This window comes from Canis lupus, chromosome 4 (genome assembly GCF_003254725.2).
Source record: "Canis lupus dingo isolate Sandy chromosome 4, ASM325472v2, whole genome shotgun sequence".
Lineage (NCBI taxonomy): Eukaryota > Metazoa > Chordata > Mammalia > Carnivora > Canidae > Canis > Canis lupus.
Genome location: NC_064246.1, coordinates 28433473 through 28454440, shown reverse-complemented (window position 1 = coordinate 28454440; position 20968 = coordinate 28433473). Strand labels below are relative to the sequence as shown.

General features: G+C 49.0%; 1 long non-coding RNA gene across 1 annotated transcript in view; it reads right to left on the bottom strand.

The window, feature by feature from the left end:
• The window catches only part of LOC112651263 (uncharacterized), a 261862-nt gene extending 255751 nt beyond the window's left edge, over positions 1-6111 (bottom strand). The window contains exon 1 of the long non-coding RNA XR_004815063.1: positions 5538-6111. This is a non-coding gene — a long non-coding RNA (uncharacterized LOC112651263). The remainder of the gene's footprint in view (positions 1-5537) is intronic.
• Between the last annotated feature and the right edge of the window lie 14857 nt (positions 6112-20968).

Here is a 20968-nt window from a genome sequence, read left to right as displayed (position 1 = left end):
TCTGGGAAACACCAACAGGCCGGAGGTGGGCTGAGCAGGACTGTGTAGGAAAACAGGAGTCAGAGCAGGCCACTGCCACCTTGACTGCAGAAGAAAGAACGATGACCCGGTCAAATCCCCGCATAATCACGCTAGTGACAGAGACCCTGGCAACACACTGATGATTCAGGCCAGCAGAAGAGTTCTTATCTATGGAATGCTTTTAGCACGATGAACCCTATCTGTCTAGGACTACTTATGGTAAACAAACCTGGACCCTGTGGATTTATGGGGCACGACTCCCTGGGAAATGTTGTGTAAGCCAGGTAACTATCAGAGAATAAAATGGAGATATGTCATGGCCAAATAGCTCCCTTTTTAGCAAGAGATGCCTTGCACGTATCACATAGAGACCTCTTTTGACAAACCCAAGGCAGAGCACTTCCTAATGTGGCAAGAAAGGCCCTGGGGAGCAGTATTGGTGGTTCTAGACCTCATGTTTTACCTGTGTCTCACAATTATTTGTATCCTCGCAATGATTAGTAAAGCTTAATACTAGGTAAGACCTCTGATTCCTAGGAGCTTGGTTTGACAATCTGACCCTTTGTATTTTATCTCCAGCACAGAAACTTACTAACATTTGTCATGATCTTTCAAATTTTCTGGGACTGAGCCAGGCTTGAGAAGTGGCTACTTGATCTTGCTGATGAGTGAGTATCTAGAGACAGGAGAGGAGCAACGAAGGGCTTTGTGTGCTGGCCTAAGATTTTGTTCAAGCAGAAGCAAGAGGACAACAGGCCTGAATGTAGGGGAGTGGTAAGGTTAGACGGAAGCTCTGAAGAGGCTCCTGGGTGACTGTGCGGAAACCTGATGGGAGAAAGCAAGCTTGGCCGCAGAGAACCCACGTAGGGGCTCATCTGGAAAAAAAAAATCATGGAGCCCTGGACAGCACAGTGGCAGTGGGAATGAAGAGCAACTGGAGAATTTGAGACCCATTTAGGAGTTAAGAAAATATAGAACTTAGAAATTGCTTGGGTCTTTGATTGGCAGCAGCGAGAAAAGGTGGGAGGGGGGGAGTCAAAGCTTCTCATTTGGATAAGTGGGTGGTTAATGGTGCCAGTGACAGGGAAGGGGAACATGGGGACAGGCAAGCTGGGAGAAGATGAGAGATTCTGCTCTGAACATTTCAAGTGTCTCTGGCACAGCTTCATGGAGCTGTCTTGTAGGTAGACGGGTATGTGGTTCTGAAGCTCAAAAGCAAGGACTGGGGTGGAGAGAGTGGCCTCTAGGTGACAGCTGATGCCTTGAACCAGATGAGATTTTAAAAGAAATGTGAATGGTGAGGAGTGAAAAGGCCCAAGCCAAAGACCGCTGATGGTTATGGCAAGATTTCACAAAACGTGCTCGAAAACCATGTGCATTATTAGATGCCCATGAAGACTGGTAAATGAAGATTCCTGGGGCTGCAGGAAAACCACAAATCAAAAAGTCTGGTGTGTGGGCCTAAGAATCTGATCTGCCTTTTAACAACCCCTCCCCCCCTACCGATTCCTAGGTGCCCTGAAGTCTGGAAATCACAGAGGTGAGGCAAAGGAGATGGAGAAGGAAGAGGAGAAAGAGGAAGAAAATAGGATAATTCAGTGTCCCAAAAATTAAGGGAAGAGGTTTTGCAGGAGGGAGACGATGAGTGTGTCAAATGTTTCTGCAAGTGTAAGGTAAGGGATGAGAAGTGTCCCTCAGATCTGATGACATGGAGGCCATGGGTGACTTTGTCCAGAGCACTCTGGGAAGAATATGGGAGCAGAGGCTCTCTTGAAATGGACTATGGGGTAGGTGAGAGGTGAGGACGGAGGGAGGGAGGGTGCAGACCATCCTCTCAACAGGCCCAGCTTTCAACAGAAGTGAGCATGATTAAGACAGGAACTGAGTGGGAGGAGGGGCAGAGGAAGTGGAAGGAAAGAACTCCATTTAACGATGAAGATAGAAACTTAACTCAATGCTGATGGGACTCTTTAGTCAAGGTGGGGGGGCATGAAGATAGAGCAAGGAGAGGTCCTTATGAAGGCAGCAAGTGGTAGCATTAGCCTTGCTCCAATAGAGCCTGGGGAAGAGGACAGGATGGCGGACGGTGTCTTTATATTTGGAAGTGTGGTGGCAGGAGACTGGCATTCCATCTGACGTGTTCTGTTTTCTCTGCAAAGCAGGACCCGAGGTCGAGTACAGAGAGACTGAGGTGGAGGTGATAGCAGAGATTTGTTGAGGGAACAAGCAAGGGAAATGAGGTCATGCTAATGATGTCCACTGTTCCGATGGTGAATGTGCTTTGGCTCAAAATGTATCACAGAGCTGTGATGATTTTGTCCAGGTCAACAGAGCCTGGCCAGAAAAATGTCCTGCTCTCTACAGTCACCATACTTATTGCTCTTCTAAGTCACATAAAGTAATACAGCCAGCAGTGAGTAGAAGCCAAGCACTTCTCTGAGTGGCTCCTCAGAGCAGCCAGATGAGGATGACCACTCCTGACTGCAGCCTTGGACAGGGACCAGGGGAAGACTCGCCCACCTCTCTGGAGCACAGGAATGGGGGGCTGCTGCTTCTGTGCTCAGCCCTCGTTGCTCAGAAATGCTTTGGGAGACAGCTCACAACCCCCCTAGTCCTAAAAAGCCCACTCACTGCAAAGGGCGGGGGGGTCATCTCAGCCAAACCCTGCCATACGGAGGGTCATGATTACACATCTACACTGAATCAGGCTCACCCGGGGAGAGCAAAGCCCAGATGAGACAAGACCCAACTCTGAGTCCAGAGGTGGAAGCTTCAGAGGAATTATAATTGCTGGCACATCTTTTTCCTTTGTGTTCAGAACTTCCAAATAAAGAGGCCATTTTTCCTTCTCGAGAGTGTCTGCTGTCTCATGTTCAGTGCCATCAAAGCCTGCAGGGGGTCTCAGGGGAATTAAAATGGGCTCTGTGCAAATTACTCAAGTGAGCCCTGAAGCCAATCAGCAGCACCCAGTGTAGAGGTTCAACAGAGGCAGGAAAGGAGGCCGACAGGCGGCTTGGTGGTGCAGTCATTGTGTCCCAGCAGTGGGTCTCCCCTTGCTTGTGCTCAGTGCCTGCTGAGGTGTTATTTAACGGGAGGGCCTGCCCCCACCCCAATCTCATCAATCAGAATCTCTGGGGTAGGCCCACCAGTTACACCAATACCCTCCCAACCTAAAGAGCCCAGGGCCAGGGCCTGACCCCGTCCTACAAACCAGAACGCCGAGTCATCGGTACTCAGACTTAGACAGGCTCCAGGATGCTGACTCACAGCTCACAAGCTTGATGAGCAAAACCCAAATGCCAGCATATTCATCGCAGACAGTCCTGCTGTGACTGGCAACACAGGAAGCCCAAGCACTAGAGCTGGGGAGCTGGGGGCATCAGGCTACCAGGCTGTGACATGTCCTCCTTCATGACAGACAGAGGCCTGGGCCAGTCATTCAGAGCCCCTGCCAGTGTGCGCCTCTGGGCCACCCGATGTCCTCTGTTCCTATTAAGGGCTGACGAGACTGCGTTCTGATGTGCTCAGACTTCATGTACATTCAGCCAGTGATTTCTGAGCTATCTTGACCTCCTCACTCTTGAAGGTGGCTTTGTGCCTTTGTTCTGCTCCATTTTATGGGTCATTGTTGTTGTTGAGTGCCCAGGGGACTAGTGATTTCCCTTCACACTCAAATCCTTGGGGGCACTTCATATTTTTAGGGTACTGCCTCATGCCCACGCACAGGCAAGGAAACTGAGGCCACTGAAATGAGGTGTCAGATCCAGGGCCATGTGGCTTCCTCCTGCAAAAGGCTGAGGTCTATGCCAAGCAAGTGGGAGTGAGGATGGAAAAGTAACAATGGGGGCTTTGTCTCCTTGCTCTCCTTCATAGGCACCCCATATTAAGGAGAGCAAGGAGGCAAAGCCTCTAGCTTGGAGAGTGGGTAGGTGGAATGATACTAAGGAGACTGGGATGGCATGAGAATGTTCGGGTGACTGGAGAGTGGAGGAGAGCCATGCTACCCGTCAACCAGCCAGACAATCAACACATTTACTGAAGACCATGCTCGCTACTGCAAGAGAGGCAGGGACAGGAATGGACCAGAACACAAAAGGCCTATGCTTAACCCTGTTGTGATGAACTATTTTGTACCTGTCTGGTGAGCACTAATCTGAGCTCTTCTTTTAAGACAAGGAGGGGCTCAGAGGGGCCTGGGTATAGTCTGCCTGCAGCTCAGGCATTCCTGCTAAGGGACCCCCCTGCCACTATCAAGGAAACTATCAATCAAGATGCTACATGTCAGCTCAAATTGAATTGGTTTAATCCAAAAAGAGAATGTGAGACTCCTATAGCAGAAAAAAAGACTTACAAGTAGGTCTTCTGGCTTCAGGTCCAGCTGGATCCCGGGACTGGAACCACACCCTCTGGACCAGTGTTTGCTCTCTTTTTGGCTCTCTGGTTCTTTCTCTGGTCTATCGCCCTGCTGTACTCCCCTCTGTGCTGTAGTCATGCTCAAGCACACTCTCCCTACTTGTGGGACTCCAAAAGCTCCAGGTTGATAGCATCACAACCTCAAATCCAGAACAAGAGTTCTCTTCACTACCCCACACAAGTGCCAACATTGAACTAACTTTGCCCATTGACCCACCCATCCCTGGGCCAATTACTGTGCCGGGGGAATGTGATGCACTGATTTGCCAGGCCTGGGTCATATCCCCACTTTGGAGACATCGTACACAATCCACATGGATTCAGAGTGGGGAGAGAGTGGATTCCCAGAGAAAAGGATGTTCTAGTGCCAGAAAGAGGAGATGAATATCGGGCAGACCACAGATGCCTACTACCGTGATAGGCAAAGCTCCCCGTCTGGGTCCAAGGCCAGAGCAGTGAGAACCAGAGGCCTCTAGGTCCAGGCATCCTAGGAGCATTAGCACCATCTCATCCTTATGGCTAAAACTGCTCTGCTAGCACCTATAGAGTGCACCCTCCCCGCTGCCACACCAGAACAGACCCCAAAAGGTTTTAGGGTGTCTTTTCAAGAAAAAAACATGGAGAGGAAGAGATGGGAGAGAACCACCTCCAGGGTTCTTGGTTTTACTAAAAATTATAGCAAGAAGGGGCTGAGTTTGCCAGAACATGGTCAGTACTAGAAGGATGCACAGGTGGGTGTCACTTGGGACACAGGAGAAAGGGGCATTGTGGGAAAGTGGGGCTGGAAGGGAGCAGGACACATTTGCAAGGGGAAGGACAGGCTCAGAGGGAAGTGAGAGGAATGAGGCTGAGGCATGGGTGTGGCCCCCTTCGGAAGGATGAAAACAGAAAGCTGTTCACCTGGACTTTTCATCACCTCCTCTCTTGGCTAGTTAGGAGCCAAGACTGACAGGTAGAAAATGTCACATCAGTACTGTGGCAGCTAAGACTGCCCTTCAGGGCACCGTGGGCCCTCCTCCAGGAAGCCTGCCCTGCATACACACTCTCCCGTAGCCCTGGGGATCGCCTCCCTCCCCGCAGCTCCCAAGCCTGCCCTCTCTCACCTGTTGCTTCCTTGGGCCACTTCATGTTGGAGGGTCTTGTCTCCTTGACTGCATCTTGGACCAGGTCACAACAGGCCCAGGTCAGAATCACCTAGGGCCCAGACCCCAGGCCATCCCTGCACATTCTGATTTGGAAGTCTGGGCTGGGTCCCAAGCATCTGTGTTCTCCGTAGGCTCCTTGGGGTATTCGGAAGCAGAGGCAAGTGGAAGAACCAGTCAGAGCGCGTGGACTGCTATGGGGGACCTTCTGTCCTAGGACATGAGAGCAATCAACTGGCACAGGAGCCAGCAGCACCCTGTGACCCAAAGGCCCCATCCAGCCCTGCTGCTGGTTTTCGGGAGTAAAGCTTGATTTCATTTACATATGGGCCACCGCTGCTTTCAAGGCATCGGGGCGAAGCTGAGCAGTTGTGGCAGAAGCCACATGGCCTGGAAAGTCAAAAATAGTTCCCGGCTGGTCTTTGCCAGCCCTGCAAGCAGGGGACAACCTCTGAGGCCCACAACCAGGTCTCTTGGTTGAAGATTCAGAGCCAGAAAAACCTGCTTCTTCCTCTCTTTGCCCAGCGGTCGCGCCGCCTCCCCCACGACGCCCCCTGCCCCGCCAGGCCTGCAGGGTGCCCCCGGGTCCGGGGATCCCCCAACGCAGGACCCAGGGCCCGCCTTCTGCAGCCCCCGCCTCCCTCGGGGAGCGCCTCGCCCTCATTGGATGAACGCCCTCGTAGTCCCACGTCAATCAAGACGCCCCGCCTCCTCCGCGGGCACGTGACCCGCACTGAGCCAATCCCTGCAGCCTGGACCTCGCGCGGAGCTAGGAACCGGGCCCGGGGTTCCAGGGTCTCCCCACTGACGTCGCGGAGCCTAAAAGCAATGGTCCGGGGGTAGCGGGGGGCGTCCCGGCTCGCTGGTCCGGGGGCGCAGGGGCCCTGCCCTGCTCGGCCCCGCTCAGAGCTGGTTTCTGTGACACCGTGGGCGGCCCTGACTCCTCCCCAAATATTCCTTTTATCTTAAGTTAGAGTTTAAACCACCTGCTTATTGTGCCCCAAGAGCCCCAATTAGACCCAAACGTGGGAGTTGGACGAGGCCTTGGGTACGATCTGCCCCTTCCACAGACGGACGCTGGGCCTCCAGGGAGGACGGTGACCGGGGCAAGAGGGGCAGTGCAGCCCTCTGCCCGCGGTCCTCACACCTCCCATCACAGTGTCACCTCCCCTGCATCAGCACCAGGCAGCGTCCATCCCGACACACTGAGATCCTTTATAGAAGTTAATAAACCTACAACAGGGAGCACTCCTCACACGGAGAGCAAGAATGACAACTCTATAGAAAGAACGATCCCCGACCAGAGCTGTGTGTGTGTGTGTGTGTGTGTGTGTGTGTGTGTGGTGTAATATCAGGAATTAAAAAGCGTCAAAAGATCAAGTGGGAGGAACATGAAATATGAATGAGATGAAAGACATATTTCTGTGCACGGAATAATAACTCTAATGAGTTTCCTCATCAGAGTCCCACACCATAAAGTACAAAAGCAGGGCAAGGGACTGAGGAGGGAAACGGGGGTGCAGGGGGAGGCTTTGTGTGTGAAAGCGAGCTTAGCAGGTGGACAAGGGAGGAAAAGACAAGAGCTGAAAGAACTGCCAGTGCAGGTCTGAGAGCCCTGACACAAGTCATTGCCCGCCCCCCCAGGAGGTGCCTCCTGGGCACAGGGACAGCAGGACCCTCTGGCCCCAGGGCAGCTGGCAGGCCCCAGCAGGCAACCCCCACCCCTCCCCAACCCCCTCACCCCCCTACTCCCCCAACAACGGCAGTGAAGTTGCCACTGAGCTGGCAAAGAGCCTCTGCTGACTCTGGTCACCCAGGTGGGGAGCCCGTATTGCTGATTCCTAGATGCTATGGAGTCTCCCCAAGGGCCAGGAGTACCTACATATGCAGGGACACGGCCCTTGTGAGCTTCAAAGGCAGACAGACCCATGGCCACAAACTCTAGGACTGCCACCTCCTAGGAGAGGCTCAGAGCAGGGGATCCATGGCTACACCGCAGCTTCCTCACTGCTAAGATCAGGACGCTCCATCCTCCTGAGCATTACTGGAGGGTTGAATGAGATGACGCACAAAAGCCTCCTAGCCAGGTCTCGAAGGGGGTGTCTGAGACCCATCAGTCCCCCTCGACCCCGTCAGACACACAGGAAGCCATCCAGGCAATAGTCGCTACCAACGCTATTCAGACCCCATCACCGCATGAGATGTTCACAGGGCCCTGGGATACAGGAGAAGCCCAGGCTGCGCTTCACACGGGACAGAGAGGCAGCTGTAGCACAAGAGCAGGGACAAAGGATGGCTGTCTCTGTCCGTCATCCCCCCAAACCAGCGGTGAGGCAGAGACCCAGGGCCAGCCCAGGGCGCCCAGGTTGCCATAACCCAAACAGGTGCATTTCCATGACAACCCTCTGCTTCCACCGTCACTGTCATCTTCCTCCTACACACGGAAGCCCTCCAAATGCCCAAGCAGTGGGGATCCCTGGGTGGCTCAGTGGTTTAGCGCCGCCTTCAGCCTAGGTCGTGACCTCAGGACCCCAGGATCGAGTCCCACATCGGGCTCCCTGCATGGAGCCTGCTTTTCCCTCTGCCTGTGTCTCTGCCTCTCTCTCTCTCTCTCTCTCTCTCTCTCTGTCTCTCTCTCTCATGAATAAATAGGTGAAATCTTTAAAAAAAAAAAAAAAAAGGCCCAAGCAGAGCACCCATTAGCCTCAGCAGCCGGCCCTCCCAAGGGGCACCATGGAAAGACCTGTGGCACTTCAGGCCTGGCTGAGCCCTGTGGAGACAAGCACGTGGCCACAAGGGGCAGAGCCGGAAGTTTCTGCATTGCCAGGCCAACCTGCGGGGAAACTAGTTACCGACAATATGAGTAACAAAATGTAAATAGCGCTTACTGTGAATCAAGAACGCCACATCTATGAGCTCATTTAATCCTCATGATAACCAGAGGAGACAGATATCGCCATTATCTCTGCTTTGCAGAAAAAGAAACCCCAGGTGCACAGAGAGGGTAAGGAACTTGTCCAAAGTCACAGCGGGGGGGCGGGGGGGGGGGGCGGATTCAAAGCCCAGGTGTCTGGCTCTAAAGTCGGCGTCCCTGAGCCTGGAGGACTGCCTGGTATTGAATAAGCTGTCAGAGGAGGGGGCTGGGATGGAGGGAGGCTGGGCAATGCAGCTCGGTCAGTCCCACCTGGAAAGAGAGCAGAGGGTGGAGTCGGAGAAGGCCTTTGTTTGCCATCCCAGATGCCATTCAGGCAGGGACTGGGGCTTCAGAAGACGACAGAGCCCTAGAACTTTTGTGACATCATGGGGTTGTTATTGGGCTCTAACTGTGCTCCCATCATGACCAGCCACAATGCAGGTACACCAGGAAAGCTGTGGCCTGTCCAGGAAGGAAGCTGTGGGGCTGATGGCCACCTGCCCTGTGTGTGGCCATGGGGGGAACACAATGGATGTCCATACCCATGGAAGCCAAAACGGGTTAGGCTGAGCTGCGAGTCCAGCCTCAGACCTGGGGTGGGAGATCCGGGCTAAATCAGGATACTGGCTGTACTTAAATAATTCAGTTGTGTCATTAATTGTTTAATGTCACCCAGTTGGCTTCAAGTGGGCAGACGTGTGTCTGTCCTGCTTGGCTTATGACCCCAGGTTTTGGCTTAGAGAATGGTGCATAGGAGGTGCTCAGTAAACATTTAGGGAATGAATGGGCAAAGAGAAGAAGTGGGTGTTTCTCAGCCTCCAGGGGCAGAGCTCTCGGAGGATTTGCAAGAACAGAGACCCCATTGCCTTCTCTGTTGTGAGCCACGGGGGGCAGTGATCCCTGCTGACTTGAACACACAGAATCAGGGCAGGTTGGGGAAAGAAGGGGATGGCAGTGGCCAGGGGGAGCGGGAGGCCGACTGAGACCGGACACTGGAATGAGGACCGAAATGGCCCCAGATGTGGCCCAGGACCAGACTGGGCAGCAGAAATCCCCAAGCAGTTTCCCGACAAGGGGCCTCTGACAGGTGGCCTTGCAACAGAGACCCTCTCTTGTCTGCGCTTTGAAGGCTGCCCTGTGAAACGTGGCCTCGCACCCAGGAGGCCCGTGGATCAAGGTGGTCTCAGCAGATCTACTCGGAGGGATTAGCCAGTGACATGACCGTGACACGATGGCCTCCTTATTATTACACACACCCTCTCCCTGTCTACGCTTCCAAACCCTGATTTGTTTATTCCTGAAAACTGTTTTCACCAAGACACCAAGCTAGGCTACAAGAGATAGCACTGACTCAGCCATTTCCCCATCCTCGGCATAAAAGGGTCTAAAAAGAATAATTTAAGCTTCTCTGGAGTGAGATCATTTAATGAATCTTCTCGATGCTAAGAGGTTTTATATGCCTTTTTAAAAACCCTTCCCCAAGCACAGGGCTATGATATTACCTTGGAGAGCGGAGAGATGAAGTGATCCACGTATGTGCAGCACACGGGGAGGAAGGAGGTGGTTTCCTTGGCAACAGCATCCATGTTCTGGCTTCCCTTGGCTAAATTGGAATATATTGAAATCTCTGCTTTGGGCACCTCTCTTGCGAAGGGAAACGAGTGGTTTTCTGTTCAGGCACTCGCAGGAACCCCGGACCTGCAGCTGGGGAGCAATGTTCTGTGAGTCTGACACATCTGACAGGGGGCAAGGCAGTTAGCAAGCTGGCAGACGTCCTCAGCCTTCGTTTGCAGAACCAAACCATCCCTTCCCGAGCCAAAGGAAAATGAAAGCAAACACAAGAGGCTTGACTGGCCCAGCAGATAGGACTTCATCTCATGCGGTCTTTGTACATCCGCTGTTCTACAGCTTTTCCAAATATGCCCAGATCAGTGGCTCAGACTCCAAAAGTCAACACACGATGTGCTTAAAATGAAGAACGGCTCTAAGAAAAATAAAGACCTACCAAAAAAAAAAATTGTCCACAGCTGATCCACTCAGCTGCAGAGCCAAAACTCGATGCCTGGCACGCAGTAGGACGCCAGCCTCACATTCATGGACTTGAACCTGGAGTTAGGACAGACTTGGATTGTAGCCCTGGCTTCGCAGTTAACATGCCGCATGTTTCAAAGTTTCGAAAGCCCTGCGGACTCCGTTTCCTTATCTGTACCATGGACATAAGTATCGCTTCCTATAGGATTGCTGGGGAGATGAAATATGGTGCCCTCTAGAATGCCTGGTGCAGAGGAGGTATTCGGTTATGCCTTCTCACCACCAAGAAACAAGTAGCATCCTGTTTCTCTAGAATAGTTAAAATTTACCAAAAAGAGCAGTGTCTGAGGGCCAGAAGCAACTTCACCAAAGAAACTCATTTCTTTCCTTGTTTTATCTCTCTGTTCCTGGGATGCTTCTGCAGAGCTGAGTTGGCCCAGCTGGGGAGGGTCTGGATAGGGAGGACAGAAAAGTTGACTCAGGGATGACCAGAGAACCAGCCACAAACCTAAGAGGAAGTAGGCTAAGGAGACCACAAGGGGCTGAGGCCCAGGCAGGCCAGTGGCAGGCAACATGACAGAGGCCAGCAGTGGCCGCTAAGGGAGCATCCACCATCAGCAGAGCCCAGCAGAGCCCAAGTCTCTCTCCCATAGAGGAGACTAAAAGAGTGGGGAGGGGGGCACTGGCTGTGTGTGTCAGGGACACGGTCTTTAGAACCAGTCTCTCTATTTAAAGACCCTCATAGAAGATGCTCCACTATTTTCTGTTCTAATAATCTCATACATTTCACTCCTAGGCAGATCTTTCTGGAGCTCAGTGAAAATTATGCTTTAATGGAAACATACCAGGACCAAAGATTTCCCATTAGAAGCAAAGACTTCTGGGGCAACTGGGTGTCTTAGTAGTTGAGCATCTGCCTTCAGATCGGGTTGTGATCCCAGGGTCCTGGGATCGAGTCTTGCATTGGGCTCCCCATAGGGAGCCTGCTTCTCCCTCTGCCTGTGTCTCTGCCTCTCTCTGTGTGTGTCCCATAAATAAATAAATAAAATCTCAAAAAAAAAAAAAAAAGAAGAAGAAGAAGAAGAAGAGGCAAGGACTTCCATCCTGATTCCTGGACTGATGCTCTTTCTAGTGAGCCCTCTGAATACAAAACTGTGCTTTTGTTATGTTCTAGTACTCATGGTGTGACCTTAGCCAAAACGTTTCTGAGCCTTGTACTTGTGGTTTACGGAATGGTCACCCCTTTCTAAAGTCATGGGACTGCTGTGAAGGTAAAATTAACAGGCAGGCAGCATAGTGAGTGAGAATACACCATCTGCATCTTTATACTCTTTGCTTTTACATCTTCTGGCCATCTGTGAAACAAGGGTTTGCCGCCTAACTGAAGAATATACAAGCACAGAGCTCTCCCACCCAGGGGAAGGTGAAAGGGAATTTTAAAATGTGATGATTCAAAAGTTCCTCTAGAAAAATAAACTACTACCAGTCATTGATACATCTCTAAAAAAAGAACTTCACTAAAAGGATATTTGCTTTGCAGATATTAAAATGCATTCTAAATCTGCAATAATTAAAGCAGTATGGTACCAGCAAAGAAGTTGGCAGGCAGAGGATTAAATCAGACTCAATATTGAAATGTTAATATACTTTGAAGATATAATTTCATATGGTTGTGGAAAAAATATAGATTCAGTGAACCATGGTTTGGGGATAACTACCCAACCCACCAGGGAACAAATTTAAACTCTATCCCTACCTCACACTACACTTAAGGAGTGAGTGCCTGGGTGGCTCAGTTGGTTAAGTGTCTGACTCTTGATTTCAGCTCACGTCATGACCTCAGGGTCATGAGATTGAGCCCCACGTTGGGCTCCATGCTCAGCACAGGGTCTGCTTGTGCTCTCCCAGCTCCTCTCCCTGCTTGTGCTCTTTCTCCCTCTCAAATAAATAATCTTTTTTTAAAAACTATACTTCAAAATAAAATTCTGGTAGGTCAAATATTAAAATAAAAAAAAATGTGTTAATAGAAAATGCAGATTAACATTGGTATTACCTTCAGGTTGTATATGCGACACCTTCATGCCCCTTCATACGGCCTCCCAGCTATGGCTGTAGAAATCACTGCCCTAGGTGTGCTCTGCCAACCTGTTGCCCCAGTTACACCACCTCTGTCTCTCTGTCTGTCTCTCCTCCTGACTTCTCTGGCACAGCTCTATAGCACATCTGCAGTAGCCCACTCAGCCATTCTGGTGTGAACACAAATGCCAAACTACAAGGATTTAACACTCCCTAGGACAACCCCGAGCCTTAGGAGATAAAGCTGGAGGGTGAATATCTCTCTCTTCCATCTGTCAGGGAGATGACTCTGAGGCACACTGAGCACAGCTCCTGATAAGGCCCCCAGCAGGACTAAACCCTATTTTTCTTGTAGTGGCTTCCCCTCCCTCCCTCTTTCACTCTTCCCAGCCCCTGCTTCTCTTCCCTAGGATCATTCACCACAATAAACTGTATACAAGCCCTTGTCACAGGTTCTGCTTTGGAGGGAACTCAGGCTACAATGACTGGGTAAGGCCTAAGTATAACACTAAATTGAGGAAACATACAAAAATATCTGATAGAATCACTTTCTTTAAAACGTAAACTGTCTCTACATCGAAATACACCATATACATTCTTCCCTTCCCTTCCAGTCTACTCTGGGCCAAAAACCATTAGGTGGGGCCCGTCAAGACAGGCAGGGCTGGGATGGGAGCAACATGGGTGTCAGAGCCTGAACAGGGCAAAGGGAGCATACATGTGGGCAGAAAGTGGCCTAGTATGGGTATCAGAGCCCATGTGCACTGAAAGGGCATATATGTGAGTGCAGGAGCCCATGTGGGGGGCGGGGGACAGCCCAGAACAGGGTATCAGAACCTCGGCAGAGAGAAGAGATACCCAGAATGGGGTCTTGGAGCCTGAATAAGATGAGAAGGACACATCCTTCTCATCCTGGAGGGTGTCCCTAGGACACTGGCAGTGATGATGGGTTGACAATATACAAGTTATTAATCAAACAACTAAATATATTATGGATGATGGTGTGGGAGCCAGGTTTTTCACTGCCATAGAAGATGGTTATCCAAATGGAAAGAAAGAAAGCTAGAGTATATCGCATGGTATATGATTAGAATAAGCATTAAAAACTCAGAGTTTTATAAACATATATATGCCTTCAACATAACTAGATATATAGAGAATGAATAGAGTTGTAAACATGTGAATGCATGCATATATGTGTGTGTCTGCAAAGAGGGTGGAAGCAGTGACACCTCAAGAGCAATGAGCACACCTAGTACTCAGATTTTGGTTTCTAACTGCTATTCTTCACTAAAAGGAACCAGGGATCCTTGGAGAAGTGGCTGATTCCAGAGCTGAGGAGGAACATCTTGATTTGTCAAAAAATAAGGAAGTGTTCAAAAAAATAATGGGGACAAGCTCAAAAAGATACAGAAGTCCTCTCAAAGAGCTTCTACTGACCAAACCTAGGGCCAATCAAGCATCAAAATAGATAATGATATTAATGGAATCTAATAAAATAGAAATCTAGGAGCTTATACAGATAAAATATGGAAATGAAGAAAGTGAAAGTTTGAAGAGGACAAGGTATTCATTAAATAGTCTCAAAGTACCTCCCCACAAAATAGGTATTAATTACAAAGAAGTAAGGTAACTTGACAGTGGAAAAATCTGGCGGGCTCTACCTTAATCAGGTGTTTAAAGCTTCGCCCTCCGTAATGAGACCAGTCCAAACCACACATGAGCTGGTGGGATGCAAGGAGAAGAGCTGAGCGTCACTTCTGCTATCCTGCCAAATATGGATAAGCTGGGGCAAATCATGAGGAAACATCAGAAGGAACACTTCAGTAGACATTCAACCAAAAAAAAAAAAAAAAAAAAAACTGGCCTGTGCTCTTCAAAACTGTCAAGGTCATGAAAGTCAAGGAAAGATTAAGGAACTGTTCCAGATTGAAGGAGAATAAAGAGACATGACAAGTGCAACACGTGGTTCTCAACTCGATCCTTTCACTACAGATGGCATTGTTGGGACAACTGGCAAAGGTTGGACTGGGTCTCAGGAACAGCTGGTACCACGTAAAAGGTCAGCTTCCTGAGTTTGACGGTCATACCGCAGTCATGTAGGAGAACGACCCTGTTTGTAGGAAATGCACACTACAGTTGCCAGGGATGATGGGCATCAGTCACCCAAATGGGTCTGGGAGAAAAAAAAAATGGTCTTTGTACTCGCAACTTGTCTATAAGCTTGAGATTATTTCAAAATAAAAGTATAAAAATATATAAAAATGTAAAAGACAAACTGAAAGAATGCAAATCACATGATAGAAAGAATTACATCCTCAACGTACAGCAAGGCTTCAAATTGTGTTAGAAAACTATGAGGGATGCCTGGGTGGCTCAGCGGTTGAGTGTCTGCCTTTGGCTTAGGGTGTGATCCCAGAGTCCCAGGATCGAGCCCCATGTCAGACTCCCCACAGGGATCTTGCTTCTCCCTCTGCCTATGTCTCTGCCTCTCTCTTTGTGTCTCTCATGGATAAATAAATAAAATCTTTTAAAAAAATAAAAAGAAAGAAAACTATGAATATCCAGATAGGGAAAAAATGACAAAATGCGGACAAATAATGTCTAACAAATAAATGTTCAATAAACATGAAAAAAGTTTATCTTCTCTGGAAACCAAAGAAATGCAAATAAAAATGAGACACCATGATTTTTGAGCCTTCAATTTGCAAAATATATGTTTAAATAATAATATCTCATCTTGGAAAGAGTGTGAGGAAGCAGCTACTTTTATTTACTGCTTGTGGGAGTATAAATTCACACATTCATCCTGGAGGACAGTTTAGCAATTTGTATCAAAAGCCTTAAAATTCTGCAAACCCATTGTGCTAGTAAGCCTATTTCCAGGAATGCCTCCTTAGGAAATAGTCATGAGTGTTCACAAATATTTATTGCAGGGTTGCTTGTAGAGAGAAACAATTTCATTTCCCAACAATAAGGGATCAGATAAATTAACCACATTACATCCAAACAATAGAATACTATGGCAACCATTAAAAATTATTTAATCAAATATCATTTAAGGACAGCTGTGCATGTAAATGTAGTTACGTTATCATTAATATTCAAATCCTATGCTCCCACCTGCATAACTTGAAAGTCTTATCACCTCCCTGTTGTTGCTGGGGGACAATGCAGGTGTCTCACGTGTCCTCAGGAAAAAGCATGACCGTCTCTCCTCTGAGGACCACGGGCCAGGCAGGTGCCGGGCAGGCTGGATCCTCTCTCGGGCTTGGTAGGGGCTGTCCCACCCCAGACCTCCCTGGCCCCATCTCACACCACCACTCAATTTTAGCACTGAACTCACATGGTCCTGGCCCCAAAGTCAGCCTCCTTGAGATTCAGGTCTCATCACGACTCATATATTAACACCACTCAATTCACTCTGCCCATCCCCTCTCCCATCTGGACCAAAAATCAATTCTTTAGGCCAGTCAGGGGTCTCTTCTTTTGTCCCACTCCTGTGCTTCAGAAAATTAAAAAAAAAATTCTAAAACCTCCTCCAGGGACCCCCGGGGTGGCTCAATGGCTGAGCATCCGCCTTTGGCACAGGTCGTGATCCTGAGGTCCTGGGATCAAGCCTTGCATCAGTCTCCCTATAGGGTGCCTGCTTCTCTCCCTCTGCCTGTGCCTCTGCCTCTCTCTCTCCGTGTCTCTTGTAAATAAATAAATAAAATCTTCAATAAATAAATAAATAAAACGAAACCTCCTCCATCACAACCCCCAAAACAAAAATCCGCTGCTACACAGATCACCACCAGGGGCGGGGGAAGAGAATCACCAGGTCTGCCTCCTGGAAGAAGCAGCTGGGTCCCAGCTCCGTCTCAGCCTGAGCATACACATGAGTAAAGACCAGAGGCGTGACCAAACAGCGTAAATGAAAGCCCAGAATAACCTCCTCCAAAAGGTTACCCGTGTTTACCTCCTCGGGGTGAGAGAGTGAGTGACTTGTATTTTTTGTTTATTTACCTGTATTTTATTAAATTGTCCCCTTAAATCTGCACCTTTAAATCTTGAAAATGTACTGGAATACGGAGTAACAATGATGAAACATGTGTAAGGGTAAAATAAGAACACCCCATACCCCCCCCCCATATACCCATCACCCAGCTGCAATCAATTGGCTGCTCTTTCAGCCTTCTGCGCCCCTCCCTGCCTGCCCCCATACCACTACCTGAACTTCCTTCTTCTCGGTCCTTTGCTCTTCTTTATAACTTCACTGTATAGGTTTGTGCCCCAACCGAGTACTTCTGCTGCTAATTTCTTTAATTTCCCATAAATAAGACCATACTCTAGGTAGTCTTCAGAGACTTGGTCTTTTCCCTCACCATTATGTTCCTGAGATTTATCCACATTATCGTTTAAAGCTGTAGTTCAGGGGCTCCCGGTGGCTCAGTGGTTGAGCGTCTGTCTTCAGCTCAGGTCATGACCCCAGGGTCCTGGAATCGAGTCCCCCATTGGGCTCCCCGCAGGGGGCCTGCTTCTCCCTCTGCCTGTGTCTCTGCCTCTCTCTGTGTGTCTCTCTCATGAGTAAATAAACAAAATCCTTAAAGGAAAAAAAAAAAAAAAGGAAAGCTGCAGTTCACTCATCCCCCATGGTGTGAACACACACGATTGACTCATCCTCTGTCACGTGGTGGGCATTTGCGCTGTGTCCTTTTATTTCACTATCACTGGTAATCCTGCAGGAACATTCTCATCCGTTCCTCCCAGAACACACATCCAAGAGATTTTTTAGGTTCTACTCCGAGGAATAGACTTTCTGGATCATAGGGTGGAAGCATCTTCAGCTTGTCAGGATAATGACTAATTGTTTTCCATAATGATGTGCCAATTCACTCTCTCCCAGCAGTCTTTCAATGACAAGACTGGGATTCATTTAGAAGTTTCAAAATGAGGACTGTCTCCGTCGTGACAGGCCTCCCAAGGCACATCTTCCTTGGTGGTTGGAGTTGCTCTCAAGCACACAAACTAATAAAAAAAAAAAAAAAAGGCACCTCCTTTCTGAAAAACCCAAGTGGTGTTTTAGAATAATTTGGATCATATTCTGCTCTCCAAACTCATCTTCAGTTGTTCTTGGTTCTGTCCGGGCTCTCTGGGCTATGTTCTTGGGAGAGTACTTTGTCCTCCAGAAGCAGAGAAGTGTGTCTGAAGTGCCATGAGAGGAGCCCTGGGATGGGCAATAGGAGGCCTGGACCACAAGCCAGTCCCTGACTTCACCCACCGGGCGGCCTTGGGAGGCTCAGCCTTCCTCCTGAGGAATGAAAAAAGGGGATAGGGCTAGACAGTCTCTGAGGTCCCTTCCATCTTCAGGCTGCACAACTAAATCTCCCACTGCTTTTGTACCTGCTTCACCAGGACAGCCCCTGGGGGCCACCTCCTTGCTCCTCACCCCTACATGTCGTGCAAGCTGTGGAGTCGAAAAAACAGTGGTTTCCCGAGGTCACATCTCTATCTTGCTTTGGCCCCAGGGACAACAGGCACGTGGGTCACCTACAGCCCCACCTCACTGTCCTGGTTCCCCTCAGGCATCTCTTGCCAGGAACCCCTGGATAGAAATCCCAAATGCAAAAGTGTGTGCCCTCCTTTTTTCTCTCGTGTTTCTCCCTTACTGTGCTAAAGGATGGAGTCATCAGACTTGGGTTTGAGTCCTGGCTGCCTCAGCCTTTTCGGCTTGTGTGACCTTGTGCTAATCACTTAATCCCTCTGAGGCTTTGGCTTCCTTGTGTATGAAATGATGGAGGTAGTACCTAGCCCATTGATCCATTGTGAGGTTGCGACCTCATATCTGAGATCACCTACCTCCGGCACTTAGCACAGTGCCCAATGCATAGAGCACACTGAATAAATGGTAGCTTCCTGTCAAAACAAGCTCCCTTTGGACAGAGTACACATGCCACCATGGCACTAAGGTTAGCCGAAACCTCAAGAATTCAGCTCTTCTCAATTTGCTTCTGCTTTACAAAAGGGGAATTTTTGGAAACTGCAGTCTGCTGCTCAGTGTTGAAGCAAATGGAAAATGGTTTCAACTTGTCCTTAAGAGAAGGATAGAGCAGCCCAGAAAGATGGAGGCAGGGACCAAAGGGAGAAGTCCACCCAGAAAGGCAGAGGCTCAGACAGAAACGGCCAAGCCTACGTGCTACTCCAAGGGGTAAACACTCCCATGCCTCTTAGAAAAGTTTTGGAGTTTAATTTAAATAGATTGGCTAAAAAAAAAATAAAAATAAAAAAATAAAAATAAATAGATTGGCTAAGAGTTTGTTTTTTCAAAAATTCTCCTTTCACTGGATGTCTGGGTGGCTCAGTGGTTGAGCGTCTGCCTTTGGCTCAGGTCGTGATCCCAGGGTCCTGGGATCAAGTCCCACATCAGGCTTCCCGCAGGGAGCCTACTTCTCCTTCTGCCTATGTCTCAGCCTCTCTGTGTCTCTCATGAATAAATAAATAAAATTTTCAAATAATTCTCCTTGCATAGTGTGTATCCCTTTCTTAATGCACTGATCACAGTCTGCCATGTTCAAACATGTATGTATGTATGTGTGCGCTCACATATATATAAACATAATTGGGACTCACCCTACTTTATATAATCACCCAAAGACAGGGATTGTGGTTGGACTCATCCGTGGACTCCCATGAGTCTAGTCCAGAGGTTTACAAGTCCACTCAACAAACACCATGTGTTCATCAAGTATCTTCAAATATCAGTTGAATGCCTACATGCCACGGGCCAGGGGCTTAGTGGGAACGGGACAAACAAATATGACTATAATACTGCTCCCACCCTCAAGGACTTCATAGTTCCATGGAGAAGGCAGGCCAAAGCCAGGGCAGGAGAATTCTAGGCAGAAGCAGCAGTCTGAGCAAAGGCATGGAGGTAAGAGATGGCTTCATGTCTCCAGTGTGGTGAGTTGGCTGGAGCAGCTGCAGCCTCCGTTACATGGAGAGGTTTCATGTGATGAGGCAAGAGAAATAGGCAGGGCCTACAGTCGTACCAAGAACAAGAGACTTCTTCCTCAGGCCATGGAGAACCAAGAAGGTCTTCAATACAATGTGCCCACATTTCCACACAACCACTCGGGGGCTGTGTGGAGAGTGATTTGAGAATAAAGTATCAAAAAAGAAAGTGGTGGAGCTCAGTAAAACCACTAGAAGATAAAACAGAAGGAAGATTTCAAAAAGAAGGTCAAGGACACCAAAGGAAAAGGAAAAAAAAAAAAAGATAAAGTTAGAAGACGAATCCAGGAAGTCCGATATACACATTACAAGTTCCCAGAAAGATAAAACCAAAGAAACAGGGGGAAGGAAGGCATCCAAGAAATAATTTGGGAAAATTTCCCAGAACTAGAGGGCATGAGTTTATAAAGTAAAAGTTCCATTAAGTGCTCCACACAATGGATAAAACAGAGCATCAGCACAGCAGAGCAAGGTCAGCTCTGAAATCTCCCACTCCGACGAGGAGACCCCAAACTCCCTTAAGCTTTCACAAGAAAACCAAGAACGGGTAATATGCAAAGACGGAGAAGGCAAAATGGCATTGACGTCTTTACATCATTGGGTACCAAGTGATCATAGCGAAAATTCTTCCCATTTCTTTTTTTTTAAAAGGATTTTTATTTATTTATTTGAGAGAGAGAGAGCATGAGCAGGGGGAGGAGCAGAAGGACAGGGAGAAGCAGTCTCCCCACTGAGCATGGAGCCTGATGCAGGGGCTCCATCCCAGGACCCTGAGATCATGACCTGAGCTGGAGACAGATGCTAAACCAACTGAGCCAACCAGGCGCCTCAAAATTCTTCCCATTTCTGAAAGAAAACATCCAACCCTGGATTCCACATCCGACTGAATCATCAGGAGTGATTTTCAGAAAGGCAAGTTTTTGCTTCTCATGGATCCTTCCTTAAAAGCTCTCGGGGTGTAATCTGCCAAAACAAAGTTGCAAACCAACGCAGAGGGAGACCATAGATGGAGGCGATTGAGGAGAGATGGGAAGGGCGTCCTGAGGATGGTGACAAACGAAGGCCTGGGATGAGATGGGGGCCAGGCATCGAATGCTGTCACCTCTGAGGGCCATTGGGATGGGAGACTCGGGTAGGATTGTTCAGGATGACAAAATCGATAGCGTGCCCCAGGCATGTGAAACCTCTGTGAGAAGGCGTAGGAGGGCAGCTGCCATCGGAGCTGAATGAGCGGTGGGCATGCAGGTAGGCACGCAGGTAGGCACGCAGATAGGCAGGCAGGCAGCAGGCAGGCAGGTAGGCAGGCAAGCAGAAGACCAGGGTGGTTACTAGTTCGGAGGAAGACGAGTTACACGGGAAAGGACAAGCAAAGCACACC